Genomic DNA, 13,979 nt, shown 5'->3' with positions numbered 1-13,979 from the left:
GGAATGCTGATAAATAGGAAATAATATTTTCTGTATTATCATAACCGTCAGCTGTGTCATGATCGAGTGTTTTACTTAAAGATGATTGGGCCTCATGCTTAGTGTTTAAAAACCCACAGTTGATTTCAATTTTGTACCACAGAATGCAAGGGTTTTTAGGAATTAAATTTTGATTGTATATGATATTGTCAGACCTTTTTAGGAACCATATCTAAGCCCACCATGTGTGGTTTGAAATGTTTCCATACTTTTTCTATTTGCAAAGGATCTTTTAACTGCTAGTGTTAGTATAATGTGCATTAGCAGGAGTTTGGAGCTGTTGATAGAGGGTGGGGTGGTCATTGCCAATGGCACTAATGCTGTAATAAATGGGGTCAGTTGTATATCACTTTGGAAAATGTTATTTAGTGTGTGTTCTATGTCAGTCCAGAAAGACTTGAACAATGTGCATTAAAACAACATGTGTTTTAGGTCTCCTTTGTCTTCCTTGCAATTCCAACATTTATCAGAATCTAGGAGTCCAGACTTTGATAGTCTATCTGGGGTCCAGAAAGCTCTGTAAATTATCCAATATTTGCATGGATGAGTGTTAGAACTGGCATACTTGGCATGGTTCTCTCCCTTAGTTGTTGTTTGCCTTTAGACCTCCTGTTTTGCTGACTACATTTGTGATGACCTTACAACTCTGCACACTTTCCCACTGCTAACCTGTGCTCAAATGCTTGTGCTTTCTCATTAAAACATGATAAGATTGACTTGTATGCAATTGACATATTTAATTCACCTATAATTCCCTAGTAAAGTGGCATATCTGTGCCCGGGCCTGTAAATTAAATACTACCACTGCAGCACTGATTCTGCCACCCTCATAAGTAGCATTTTAAACATGCCTCACACCTACAACTGCAGCCTGTGTGTGCAGTTTTAAACTGCCATTTCAACCTGCCAAAATAAACCTTTTGCCATGCCAAAACCTTATTTTTTTAATTCTTATGAGACACCCATGGAGTAGGCCCTGCACAGTCCAGAGGGCTGGGTGCAATGTATTTAACACGTTGGGCATGTACTTTTAGGTTTTACATGTCCTGGTATTGAAAACTCCTAAAGTTGTTTTTCACTACTGCAAGGCATACCACTCCTAAGGGATAACATTGAAGTTCCCTTATTACATTTTATGTGTAATTTTCAAATGGTCACAGGTCATCAGTTCAAGTTTGGTGTCTCTGGAATTGTAATGAAAAATCCTGACTTATTATGAGTCAGATTTAAAATTATGATTTAGAAAATGCCACTTTTAAAATGTTGGCATTTTCTTGCTTAGCCTTTAGGTGCCTGCAGGCTTTCTTTAGGTCACAGTGCTGGGTGTCATTGACAGTTGGGCTTCGTGCATTCCTCCTACACAGCCACATATTATAGGAAGCCAAGGTGTATCTAGATGGACCATCACTGCATGGATAAGAGGGAGGAGCTGGAAGCAGCCCCACTTACACTTGAATAGGCTATCGGCTGATTCCAAACAAATGAGTGGATACTCCCTGTAGTTAGTCTGGAACCAGGACAGGGAGGGCAGGACATCTGTGCACTTGAAAGGCCTACCTCTAGGAGCTTCTCCCCAATTCAAAGGCTCAACTGTATATAAAAACTGGACCTCAAGCACCACCACTTCAGTACACTTCTGTAACTGTGGATACTTGGTCAGGAAGAAGGGCTTCTATGCTGCTAAAAGGACTGCCACTCTGGTGGACTGCTGTCCTGAAGGACTGTTGTCCTCTTGTCTTGGTGAGAAGGACTGGACCTGCATCACTTGTACCCAGAATACTAAAGTGACTCTGAGGGTTAGTTGTCTGGCCTTCTGATCTGAAGGCTCAGGGACACAACAGAATTCCAACAACCTTGCACCTGCACCTGGGTTCTGTCATCTGTGACTCTACCCTGCCAAGTGGTGCCACCCCAATTCTGGACACTTGGAAGTGGGCTCAAGGTGCTCTGCAAGATTCTGTTGATCCGGAACCGGAGCATCTCCTCTGCTGCGCAGTGAAAAACCGAGCAGAACCAATGCATTGCCGCTGCTGCATGGATTGGACTTATTGAAAAGACCCATTTTGCTACTGCAGCCCCATCGGAACTGCCACTGTGCAATGCAACCTTGGCACAGGCTCTTGCATCCCTCATCAACGGCATCCTTGACAATCCAGACTCACCATCGCAGCCTCACAGCTGTTCGAAATTGACCTATTGCCCAGACTGCGCACCGCATCTCTGATCCTGGACTTCACATCGCAAGCCCTCATCGACGGGATCCTCGGTGACAACACAGGGCGCATTGGAGCCTTGCTGCATCTCAGAACCAATGCATCGCTTTGGCTGAGCAAGGTATCTTTGATGTAGATCATTGCAATCAGTGCTTATGTTGCAAAAGAATAAGTACACAGACCATTGCCAGGAGGCCATTGCAGCTTGCACCACCCATTGCCCCTGCCAGCGCTGCAAATAACAGTACCAATATAACTACTAACTATCGCACTCCTACAAGTGTGACAACTCAGGATATTCCAAGCCCCCAAAGCTACAAGAATGGCTTGGGCTGCAGGTAATTAGTCATTTTCAATGCATATTGAGTGATTTAACAAAGTTGTTGACCTCATCTCTAAATTAGATATTCAGGGCCACCATTTGGCAGACTGTCATGAGTGGTGGTGTTGACATTTAAGTGGCGGTACCAAGCACCGGAAACCACTGGCTAAAATTAAGCACTGATTGCAACGCTCTGCAAACCAAGATTTAAGATGCTTTGTTCAGTGGGCCTTAGGCCTAACTGGTTCCCTTTCACTAACCAATGCTTCATCGCTGTTGTCCTGAACTTGTGACACTGCCCTAGTATGGCACAATCAGATATCTACTGTTGGTGCTTTGTGCTTTTTGTTTTTATGTTCACTCAAATCTTTAGAGTGTATTATCTCAGTTTCTACTAATTGTATTTTTGACATTTTGGCCTTGTTTAAAGTTCTATGTTTCTAAATTGGTGTGGGATTCTTTTTGTGTGTTTTTTTCACACTATTACTCTTTGATATGTTGGACAAATACTTTACACCTTGCCTCCAGGTTAAGGTTCTCATTACGAGTGTAGCGGTCCAAGGACCGCCATACTCGCGTTGAAAGTCAGACCACCTCACTCCAGGTGGTCCAACCGCCCTATTTCAATCCTGGAGGGCAGACCCCCCTGGGAACAGCCGTCCCCACTTGGAATATGGTTCCCGATTGCATGACGGCGGTCAGAGTTGCACTCAGCCAGGGTAGTGCTGAACTCAGTGATTACATCTCCCCTCGCCGCCAGCCTTTCCGTGGTGGTCTGACTGGCATGGAAAGGCTGGTGATGATGTGTGCTGAGGGCAAAGCAGACAGTGCACATTCCGAGGTTGCTGATCAACCCCCTCTGTGCTACAAGTTAGCACTTAGCTCCTTTAAGGGAGCTAAGTGCCATCTCTTAACACGGTTCCTGCCAGTAAGACTGGCAGGAACATTGTAATAGGGCATGGGGGGACGCCACCACCATTGCGGTGGCATCCTCCCCTTGAGTTTGGCGGTCCCGCTGTGGGACCACCAAACTCTTAATGAAGCCCTAATCCTGACTGCTCAGTGCCAAGCTACCAGAGGGCTAAGCACAGGTTAATTTGTGGTTTGCTTGTGCTTCACTCTGACAAGGCTTGTAGTTGCTGCTTGACTAGGACTCACACCCCAGTCAACCAACAAATCAATTTCGTTAGATTTTAGACTTTTCTTAAGGCGGCTTTAATTTTGAGGAATGTATAATAGTCTATGTTTGAAAGAATGTATTTTTCTTGGAATAATGACAAAGCATCATGGGTTGTCTGGTGGATTAAAGTCCTCAATATATATATTATTTCTGTTAATCCAGTCTTCCCAGGAGACCGATCTACCATCAGTTTTGACAAGTGAGTTTTCTTAGAGTGAGGCATGGGTTGGGCCTTGCATTTTGTGGGTGTCATATCTACCAAGCTACTCCAGTGCCTATACAGTCTCCTTAATTATGTTAGCTAAGTGATCTACTTTTATGTTTCATTGTAAGCGAAGATATTGGAATCACAGGATTAACTAACTCCTTTTCTATTTGAATGCATCATGGGGCTGGTAGTATGGAGTCTTTCACTAACCAACGTGAGGACTATCTGATTAGGAATTACATTTGAAATACGAAGACGACTGGGAGTCTGGTCCTTCCTTGCATTTTAATAATTCTTAATTTGTGGAGTGGTATTTTGTAATGCGATATGAAGTTGCTAATGTTTTTATTAACTGTTTTATAAAAAAAAGTTCCAGATACCAATAATGGAAACATGTTGGATATAAAAATGATCTGTGGGGCGATCATACTTTTGATGCTTTTTAATCTGCCCTACAATGTAATGAATTTTGGTGACTAGCTTTCTGGTAGCTTTTGTATTTTTGCAAGCAAGAATATATCTATGTTTACTTTGTGTCTCAAAAGGTGTTTATTAAAATGAATGCCCAAGTATCAGATAGCTTTATTTTGCCATTTTAACATCGGCATCATCTATTATGCTACGGGTACAGAGGCGATTTAGCAGACACACTTCCGTGTTTTCGGTATTGAATGAATATATCTATAGGCATGAGCATGTTCTCAATAGTGAACGAAATTTTGAGGATTGCTATTCTGCTTTCACTGAGAATATTACATGCCCTCTGCATATGCTACTACTTTGGGGGTTGCTGCTTTCAAGGGTATCCCTTGTATATTTTAGTTTGAGCAGATATCGATTAACAAGGGTTGAAAAGTTAAAAGGAGTAGTCGAGGGGACAGGGGGCAAGCTTGCCTTATTCCCTGTGAGATATTGATTTAGATGGATGAACAGCCGTTGATTCGAATGCGAGCAGATGGATTTGTGTACAAGGCAAATACCATGGGCCGTATTTATACTCTGGTTGCGCCGAATTTGCGTCGTTTTTTTCGACGCAAATTCGACGCTAAACTAACGCCAACTAACGCCATATTTATACTATGGCGTTAGACGCTTCGGGCGCCAAAGTGCCCGGAGTGTGCGTCATTTTTTAGCGTGAACCCCTTCCTTGCGTTAATGATATGCAAGGGAGGCGTTCCCGTCTTAAAAAATGACTCCCAGGCCTTTACGTGGTATTTATACTCCCGGGCAAAAATGACGCCCGGGAGTGGGCGTGGCCAAAAACGGCGCATTTGCGCCGCTTTTTAACGCCTGGGTCAGGCATGGCGTTAAGGGACAAGTGGGCTCAAAATGAGCCCAGAGTGCCCTCCCCTGCCCCCAGGGACCCCCCCTGCCACCCTTGCCCACCCCAGGAGGACACCCAAGGACGGAGGGACCCATCCCATGGACATTAAGGTAAGTTCAGGTAAGTATTTTTTTTTTTTTTTTGTGGCATAGGGGGGCCTGATTTGTGCCCCCCTACATGCCACTATGCCCAATGACCATGCCCAGGGGACAGAAGTCCCTGGGCATGGCCATTGGGCAAGGGGGCATGACTCCTATCTTTACAATGATAGGAGTCATGTTGATGGGGGATGGGCGTCGAAAATAAATGGCGCAAGTCGGGTTACGATGATTTTTTCGACGTAACCTGACTTGCCCCATTTTAAGACGCCCATGCGCCATTTTCCCCCTACGCCGGCGCTGCCTGGTGTACGTGGTTTTTCTCGCGCACACCAGGCAGCGCCGGTCTGCTTGCGCCGGCTAACGCCATTCAATAAATACGGCGCCCGCATGGCGCTTCAGAATGGCGTTAGCCGGCGCAAAACTTTTTGACGCTAAACTGCGTTAGCGCAGTTTAGCGTCAAAAAGTATAAATATGGGCCCATGTTTCTGAAATGTAAGCCTAGGTTGTACTTCTGTATCGCTCATTTTAGAAAGGTCCATGAGACTTTATCAAAGGCCTTATCTTTCTCTAAGGCCAGTGTCAGTGCTGCATGGGCAGATTTGAGCAATTTAACTCTTACTATAACACTGGCGAATAGTCTAAAATCATGTTCCAATAATCTGTCTTTAACTTTAACAAACCCAATCTGAAATGGGTGAATTGGGTTCAGGGGTATTTTTTTCTATTCATTTGCAAGGATGTTTGCATAGACCCTGCAGTCTGCATCCACTTCGATAATTTTACATTGTTGAGCACCAATGAAACATCTTAAAGAATCCCTGAATTACCTGGTAATTATCTTACTCAGGATCGTAGCTTTGTCAGTAAGATTGGGGGGGGGGGGGGAGCTTCAGATTCTTCAGCAAATCTGGCTGGCATATAATGTTTAAGTACATTATACGACAAGCAGGGTGCATGGGAGGGGGCTAAGAGGCAGTGGAAACCGAGAGGAGTGTGGATTGGTAGGGTACTAAGGGGCTGATTTATGAGCCCGTAGCACCTCCTTGTGCCACATTTGCATTTTTTTTTTATGCTAATGTGGCCCAACAAAGCCAAAATTGTCTAGCCAAATTTACAAAGTGCCGCAATGAATGCATTATGCCACTTTGTAACCCATTGCGCTACATTATGGCTGTGCCAGGCATAATGTAGGCAAAGGGGGGCGTTCCCCCTTTAGGTGCACCAAAAAAAAGGCGCAAATAAATATAAAAGATTTCTTTGCATCATTTATTTTGGCACTTTTAACGCCTGCCCAGAGCAGGCATTAAAAGGAGGCACGCCATTGTTTTCAGTGGCCCTTAATGGGCTTTGCAGCATTAGCATCAACATTTTTGGTGCTAGTCCTGCAAAGCTCTGAACTAGCGTCAAAAAATGTCACGCTAGTTTCCCTAACTACTGCCATGGTGCACCGTATCTTAGATACGGCGTACGCATGGTGATGTTAGAGGGCGCTGAGGGGCACAAGGAAAGTGGCATTGCACTGTGCGCAGCACCACTTTCCTTAAATCAGGCCCTATATTTTGTAAAATTACCAATATTTTTGACAACTTTAAAAACTGAGAGGGAGAGAGTGTGTGTGCTTTTTTGTCTGAATGTATGTAAACTTTCCTGGTGAAATCCAGCAGATATCTCACCATACCCGACTGAAAGCATCCGTACCCAACTATTTATTAGAAAATTCCTTTATTAGGGGGATGTAGCACTCCACACACACCCCTGAAGCTACACCCCTGATTTTACTAACTTTTATCTACAGTCCCTTATTGTGTCATAAAATGCAAGTGTAATAAAATGCAAGTGTAATTCAAATGCATGATGTTTTTTCAGTTCGGATTCTTAGTTTCCCTGTATTTAGTCCAGCACTCAAGCGCATAAGAAAAGATTAAAAAAGGAGAATTACAAGAATTGTTCATTGGTTTCTTATGAACCAGTAGGATTTCAGCCTCTTTCACGCATGACATTATAAGTTTTGGAATGCACAGTTAAATCACAGCTTGAGGAATATGTAGAAGTCAACAACTTCCTCATCCTTGCCAGTGAACATCTTTTTCAGTGAAAAAACATACAGGCAATCTGACAGCACATCAGCAGCACTATACCTGCTTTATCTCTTACCTCGCACTCCTTACCACAGAATCATACAATGATCACCCTTCAAAGCCTTATCTCTAGTGGAGGTCATCCTCATAATTCTCTCAAAGTGTCAACACCAGGACAGTGCGCGCTCTACGGGCGTCTAGAATGCAAAAACCCAACACCCTCAAGTTAATGTAATTCATGCATTGTGATGATATGTTATTGCTTAACCTTTTGCTTTGCAGAATTCAATCCAAAAGATTAATTTTTAAGGTGCTTATAAATACTGTACATTTGCAATGTATTGCTGCAGGCATTCAGAGTGAGTCAGGGTGTGGTCCCTTTCCAGGGCCTTCTAGAAGCTTTCCCTGCAGCATGCCTGGGTGTGGTCGTGGGCTGGGCCAAAACTCTATAAAAGGGAGTCAGCCCAGCTCCACGTGCTCACTATTCAGAGGTTCCGGTGCAGAGCAGCAGCAACTTCCTGAGCTCCTGTTCGGGTGGCCTACCTTGACCCTCCTGGCCTCTTGCTTTATTCTTCAGTGGTGATTCGTAGTCAGGGCGGTAAGACGGAGGTTGGTCTGGGCCCCCGACCCCGTATTCGATGACGCTCGAATTCTTTGGCCTAATTTCTGATGTTATTAACATTTTGCTCATGTGCATATAATTGAGCATTTCGGAATTTTCATTGCATTTGTGTGCACGCATTCGAATCGGCAAGACGCGCAATTCTATCCTCGAGATTAATTCATGTTATTCATTGTGCGCTACCATTCTTTGACAGTCTAATGGTATCTTTTGAATCGGCAACGCGTGCGATTCTTTCTTAGCGTGTAATTCTTGATATTCACTGTACGCTACCATTTTATTGGCAGTTTCATGGTGTCATCTGAATCGGCAAGATGCGCGATTCTACCCTTGTGTGAAATTCTTGGTATTCATTGTACGCTACCATTTTTGAGGCATTTTAATGGTGGCATTCGAATCGGCTAGGTGCGCGATTCTTTCCTTGAGTGCTTTTCATGTTATTCATTGTGCGCTACCATTTCTAGCCATTTTAATGGTGGCATTCGAATCGTCAAGACGCGCGATTCTTTCCTAGAGTGCTTTTCATGTTATTCATTGTGCGCTACCATTTCTTGGCAGTTTTCATGGCAGCATTCGATTCGGCAACACGTGCAATTCCTTCCTAGTGTGTGATTCTTGATATTCATTGTACGCTACCATTTCCAAGGCATTTTAATGGTGGCATTCGAATCAGCAAGATGCGCGATTCTTTCCTTGAGTGCTTTTCATGTTATTCATTGTGCACTACCATTTCTTGGCATTTTCATGGTGGCCTACGAATCGGCAAGATGCGCGATTCTTTCTTTGTGGTTAATTCATGATATTCATTGCGCACTATCATTCCTTGGCAGTGTCACTGTATTGTTCGAATTGGCAAGACGCGCGATTCTTTTCCTTGTGTATACATAATGAAAATTACTGTGAGCTACCATTCTGAGACGTTTCCTTGGTAGCATTTTGAGTTGACAAGTCCGTGATTATTTCCTTGAATCTACACTGTGTGATTGCATGGTGCACATTTCTTTATGGTGTTTAGTACACAGATAAAAGCCTGCAATGTGCTCAATTTACTTTCCAATGTTTTTTTTTTGAAGAACACAACAAGATCAGAGTTCTAGATGTAATGCTGTGTGTTCCTGATATGTATTCTTAAAAAGAGATTCATTGATTGTTTAGAAATTGCTCAGAGTGTTTTCTTGATTCTCATGCTAAAGAAAGAAAGTACTTGAATTTGAAGGTTCTATTTAACTTTTCTTGTTACCTCCTCAGGTATTCAGTCATCTAAGATCTAGTCATCTTTAGAACTATTCTAGGATTGTTCATGTTTTCAGAAATGACAAAGCTTAGAGTTGTAGCACAGTATTAATTTCATGAGATGTAATTATGATGTTATGTTCTAACCTCTTGCTTCCTACAGGTCTCCTTCCCAGCTGTTCCCTTCCTAATCCCCTTTTCCCCACTTGGACTCTCTTAGACTCTGTGATAAATCTAATCAGAGGATTGGAGCTGTCTTGTTGTGGAAGTGTTGGGAACGTGCACAGACCCCGAGGATCTGGTGACTCTGACACAAAGCCGCTTCTTATGCAGATAATGTCTTATGATTGTACTGTGACAGAGCTCTCTCTGGGGATGCTCTTTCACTCCTACTCACCATTGTCAATGACTCACTCACTCAAGGCACCTTCCCAAAGTCTCTTTTGACAGGCCAGATCCTCCCATGCCTAAAGAAACTTACACTAGACACTGGTGACCTTGCCTACTATTGTTGCATCACTCACCTCGCATTCACTGGCAAGACATAAATGATGCCCGCCTTACATAGATAAGATTACCCCCTCCTTCTGATATTGCTGACCTCTCAGCTGCCTTCTACACAGTCGACCTTCCCATCCAGATATGCACCCTTAGGTGTCAAATACGGTTCAACAGCAATGTCCTTTAGTGATTCTTTTCCTACCTTTTCAGCTGACACCAGTTTTGTTCACACGGGAAACCTCCATGTCCAAAAAGAGTCCACCAGGGTTTCATACTGTTCCCTGCCATCTTCAACCTCTACATGCAGCAGCTTGATGCTCTAATCCCACATAACAGCATTAAGATTCACCAATGTGATGATGATTTGCAACTCTTCTTGAAAATCTCTGCTTCAGGCATCTAGTGGTTAAAACAATGCCTGTACTTCATCCAGACCTTGATGTTCAGTGCCTCTTTGAAACTCAACCCAACCAAGGCAGAATTCCTATTATTTGCCAAGAACAAATAACAAGAAACAGTAGAAACCTGGCCCAATGACAAGAGTCTTGAATACTTCAAATTCTAGCTTTCAGCTTTCACTGAATGCCAGGTCACTTTGATTCACCTTGGACTCCCAACAAAGCCCTTAAAAACACAAAGATGGCCCTTGACCAGCTCTCTCTCCTAAAGAAAGTGAAACTGTTTCCTCTAGAAAGTGACTTCACAGTTGCTGTTCAAGTCCACATACTCTTGCATCTGGGTGGTGGTAACGTCTTGCTCCCTGGCTTCCCAGAGTCCACACTAACATCCATTGAGGGAATCCTATGTGTCACAGCACATCTAATCTAGGGCCTAAAGAAATAAGATGACATTACCCCCATCCTGATGGAACATCTTCAAAACCAGCTGTATCATTTACAAATCCATCACAATCAGCACCCCTGCTTATCTTGCAGACAAACTCACCATCCCTGGAGGTTCTTGGCATACCTGCAGCCAGAAAACCATCAGACTTCAGACTAAGAAGTGTAAAAAAGAAGAAACGGGCAGCTGGCCTTTTCAATCTATGCACCCTGGAATAAATTCCCCATATCCATAAGGACTGCCCCAACTCTGCTCCAGTTTAGGAAAGAATTGAATATGCACCTCTTTAAAGAACACTACATCACATTACATTAATTAACAGTCCATACACCAGCTCATTCTCCAATCACTCGTCGACTTTGACCCTGTACAGCACTCCACTGCATGTTGGCTAGCTTTGTGCTACAGAAATCCCACATATATGCATAAAGACACACACAGATTATAAAACTGCTCACTTTCTTGGCTTCTTCAAAGCACTCGTGACTGGTTACTTCTCTATCTTCATTATTCTGAATGCTATTGATTAACCCCTTAACTGCTGCCCCCCCGTGCTGAGCCCTTTTTTGGCTATTTGGGATAGTTTGCGCATAGGCCCCCATAACTCACATAAGCTAATTGCATCCTTTCTTTCCAATGTCCTGGGGAGTCTAAAGGTACCCAGAGTTTGTGGGTTCCCCTTAGGGAGACCGAAAAATTAGCCAAATTACAGCTGAAATTTGTGTTTTTTGGGGAAAAAGTGCTGCAGAAGAAAGCATCTGTTTTTTTCCCTGCAAATGGAATCAACAAAGAATTTGCGGTTTTAAAATCACCATCTTCCATGTTTCAAAACAGGCAGACTTGAATCAGAAAACCCAATTTTTCAACACAGTTTTGGCATTCTACCGGGACACACCCCATTTTTACTATTTTTGTGCTTTCAGCCTCCTTCCAGTTAGTGACAGAAATGGGTGTGAAAGCTAAAGGGGATCCTAGATAGCTAAACATTTCTGAAATGTAGACAAAATTCTGAATTCAGCAAAGGGTCAATTGTGTAAATCCTTCAAGGTTTTCCCATAGAACGTAACAGTTGAAATAAAAAAATATTGAAATTTAGTTGGAAAATAACAGCCATTTCTGTCTACGTTTTCTACTGTAACTTTTTCCAGCTATGGCAGATTTTTTCAAGCACTATGCTGTTATGTCTAATAGACCCTTCTGGTTGCGGGGATATATAGGGCTTGTAGGTTCATCAAGAACCCAAGGAAACCCAGAGCTAATAAATGAGCTGCACCTTGCAATGGTTTTTATTGCATACCGGGTATATAGCAATTCATTTGGTAAAATATAAAGAGTGAAAAAAATAGCTATCAAGGAAACCTATGTATTTCCAAAATGTGCACAAGATAAGGAGTTTAGAAGCAGTGGGTATTTTCACATCTATGAATTCGGGGTCCCCATACTAGCGTGTGAATTACAGGGCATTTCTTAAAATGACTTCTTTCTTACACACTGTCTTACATTTGAAAGGCAAAAATGTAAAGAAAGACAATTGCCAATAACACTTGTCCTTCTTTTCTGTGTTCCCCCAAGCCTTCTAGTCTGTGTGGGTAAGCCTAGTGCATGCAACAGGAAACGCCCCAAAACGCAATATGGACACATCACATTTTTCCATTGAAAGCTGACATGTTTTTTCCAAAGTGCCTAGCTGTGGAATTTTGGCTGTAGCTCAGCTGGCACTTAGGGAAATATAGCAAACCCGTACATTTATTAAACTTAGACAGCTAGGGAAATCCAGGATGGGGTGACTTGTGAGGCTGTCACTGGGTTCTGTCACCCACAATGGCTAAAAAACACCTTTTCCTCAAATTTTGGTGCTGCAAAGTTCTGGAATCTGAGGGTAGCCACAAACTTCCTTCCACCCAGCATTCCCCCAAGTCTCCTCATGAAAATGGTACCTCACTTGTTTGGGTAGGCCTTGTTCCTGCAACAGTAAACACCCCAAAACACTATGTGGACACATCACATTTTTTTAATGAAAACAGATGTGGTTTTTACAAAGTGCCTAGCTGTGGATTTTGAGCTCCAGCTCAGCCGGCACATAGGGAAACCTAGCAAAACTTTATAGTTTTTAAAACAAGATACCTAGGGAAATCCAGAATGAGGTGACTTGTGGGGCTTTGAACAGGTTCTGTCTCCCAGAATCCTTTGCAAACCTCAAAATCTGTCCAAAAAACAAATTTTCCTCACATTTCAGCAATGCAAAGTTCCAGATTCAGAGAGGAGCCACAAACTTCCTTCCATCCAGCATTTCCCCCAGCCTCCCCCCAAAAAATAGTATCTCACTTGTGTGGGTAGGCCTAGTGCCCGCAAAAAGGAAATGCCCCAAAACACTACGTGGACACATCACATTTTTCCAATGAAAACAGACATGTTTTTTGCAAAGTGCCTAGCTGTGGCCTCTAGCTCAGCTAGCACATAGGGAAACTTAGCTAACCTATATATATATATATTTTTTTTAAACTAGATGCCTAGAGGAATCCAGAATGGGGTGACTTGTGTGGCTCTCACTAGGTTCTGTCACCCAGAATCATTTGCCAACCTCAAAATTTGGCTAAAAACACTTTTTGGTGATGGGAAGTTCTGGAATCTGAGAGGAGACACAAGCTTCCTTCCACCCAGCACTTCCCCGGTCCCCGATACAAATATTACCTCACTTGTGTGGGTAAGCCAAGTACCTGCAACAGGGAAGGCCTCAAAATGTATTGTGGCGATAATGATAACTACGGTGACTGTACTAATTAGTCCTGTGATCGGGAACCATTAAGTGAAACCTATCAAACCCAGACATTTCTGAAAAGTAGGCAGCAAAGGGAGTCCAAGGAGGTATCGCTTGTGTGGATTCCCCAAAGTTGTTTTCCCAGAGTGCCCTGCAAAGGTAAACCATTGAATAAAATCACAATTTTTCCTTGCATTTCTGTGACTTAAACTACAGGAATATGCAGGGATCCACAAACTGCTTTCCAACCACTGTTCCCCAACTTGTCCCGATAAAAACGCTACCCAACTAGTGTGCCTGGGCTTAGTGCCCATGACTGGAATGGATTACACAGCAGTCAAGGTTAATCCTTACGTGAGAGCTACTGTTGACCCTGGGATGATCCATTCCATGGATTGCCCCGGGTGTCTAGTTTTCAGAAATGTCTGGGTTTTTTAGGTTTCCCTATATGGCTGCTGAGCCCAGGACCCAAAACACAGGTGCCCGCCTTACAAAACCAGGTTGTTTTGTGATAGATGTCACAGCCCTGTGCAACGATAGGGGTTACCAAAACCGT

The sequence above is a fragment of the Pleurodeles waltl genome, chromosome 5 (assembly GCF_031143425.1).
Source record: "Pleurodeles waltl isolate 20211129_DDA chromosome 5, aPleWal1.hap1.20221129, whole genome shotgun sequence".
NCBI classification, from domain to species: Eukaryota; Metazoa; Chordata; class Amphibia; order Caudata; family Salamandridae; genus Pleurodeles; species Pleurodeles waltl.
The sequence above is the reverse complement of the archived record's forward strand: the minus strand, read 5'-3'. Positions refer to the sequence as shown.